Raw genomic sequence first — 2157 nt, 5'->3', positions numbered from 1 at the left:
CCCAAATCAAATATACTGATCCACTGTAACTTGCTGTAGAAAAAGTAGGATAAAATTGAGCAAGAAATGCTTCCCAGTGGTTATTAGGACTGGAATTGCTATTTTCAACAGCTATTGCCTTTTGTTTGTTTGTTTGTTTAAAAGGAAGACAGTGATATTGCATTGGCAAATTCCCCATAGAAGGAAAGAGTGGAACAAAAGAATAATAAAGGCACCTCAACTTTTCCTCATTTATGTAGGACAGTCTTATAATATGCATCCAGATATCCTCCAATCACACAAGCTGAAAATTGTTCCACTTTACTGCAGTTCTGTAACCATATGGGAACCAATCCTGTCTGTGTTCTGTGCACATCTAAAATTCCTGCTGAATGACCCGCCTGGGAGCGAGTTACCAGTGACCCAGGGCTGCGGCGGAAGGAGGGTGCAGGTGCGGGGGGAGCCCAGGGCTGGGGCGGCAGGAGGTGTGTGGGGGGGGCAATGGTAGGGGGGTAAAGGGGAGCCCAGGGCTGGGGCGGCAGGGGGGTGCATGTGGTGGGGGAGAGCCCAGGGCTCGGGTGGCAGGGGTGTGCGGCGAGGAGCCCAGGACTGGGATGGGGGGCAGCCAACATTTTTTTTGCTTGGGGCGGCAAAAAACCTAGAGCCGGCCCTGTCTACGGTCCTCTTCCTCGGACGGCTTTTACATTTGTCTGCGATGGCTTCAGGCAGCTTTCGTTTTAAAGGGCATGGGGGGGAGGGCCTGTAAATGGACGGCATGATACTGCTCTTTTTTTCCTAATCACTACTAGACGAGAGCCTTCCTGTTGCATGTACATGCCTTCGTTGTGCGTAATGGCACTAGATACGCGGGTCGCTACATCTTCGGTTATGTGTTTTGCAGCCATTTTCATGTGAGGCTTAATAATTTCTAGCTCCTTCTCAAAAGTGGCCCAGCTTTTCTAAAAAGACGTTTTGATTCTGGTCTGTAAAAGTTTTCTTATATTTATTCTCCAGCTGCTTACCAAGGGCTATCTGCCCACCCCACATGCATGGTTGCGACTCCCACTGAAGTCATGGGAGTTGTACCTGTTGAACTGGGGTACCTGATTTAGTGTCGAACACACTACTGTGTGTGTGTATAAACTGGGATTACATAGACAGCCCCCTTTGTGCCCTGGTAAAATGCAATTATACCTGTGCACTAATAATGAAATGACTGGCATGCTGCATCTTATTGGCAGGATGGAAATAAACCACCCACAAACCTTCGCTGACATTCTGCATTTCTACAATGTGTTTCTATTGTAAAGCGTTACGCAGAGGTGTTGTAGCCGGGTAGGTCCCAGGATATTAGAGACAAGAAGGGCGAGATAACAGCTTCTGAAGTTGATCCAATAAAAAAAATAGGACTTCACCCACCTTGTCTCTCTCTTGTAAAGCAGCACATGGGATTTTTAGGATTTGACAGATGTTCTACATTAGAGCCCTCTGAGCTCCAGTTGTCTATTAGTCACATCCATCAAAAGCACGTTGTTTTAGATCTAGGAAACTGCTACGTTAAGAGAGAAGGTCTGGATCTGTGTTCAGCTTGAGGTCATTATCAGTCGCAAATTAAACAGCTGGCAACATTCTGTAGCAACCACAACCACAACACAGCATTCTGCGGTGTAAACAGAGCAGCTACATGCCCAAACGAGAAGCGGTAATGCTGGGACACTGCAATCCAATGCAAAGCAAACTGATCGAATCCCTCGAGCCAGAATGCACGAGTCACCCGCTGCTCACTGTGTGTCGTGCATCCTTCTCTCTGCCCCACCCACACGGCTTGTCAGTCTGTTACAGGGCTTCTCGAGACACACTGTTTCTTTAGCCCAAGTTGCAAAGACTCATGCTCTTACCTCTGGAGGTCACTGATTAATCCTTGGTGTTGGCCATGATGACAGCACTCACATTTGCACTATTGAGGGCATCCAAAACATGTGGAAGGAAGAGCTCTCTCTTCCCCCAACCTTCATAACAAACAGGAATCTCCCAGCATATGGAAGTCCATTGGCATAATGGAGGGTTTGGAAAAAATGCAAAACCCCAACTCCTACCTTCTGGCACAAGAGGAATTATTAAAGGTAAAATGTGAGGAATTGTTCCATTTGGGCCACGCTCCTTAAGAGAGAGGTCACA

Source organism: Trachemys scripta, chromosome 7 (assembly GCF_013100865.1).
Source record: "Trachemys scripta elegans isolate TJP31775 chromosome 7, CAS_Tse_1.0, whole genome shotgun sequence".
NCBI classification, from domain to species: domain Eukaryota; kingdom Metazoa; phylum Chordata; order Testudines; family Emydidae; genus Trachemys; species Trachemys scripta.
This window is presented reverse-complemented; position numbering follows the sequence as displayed.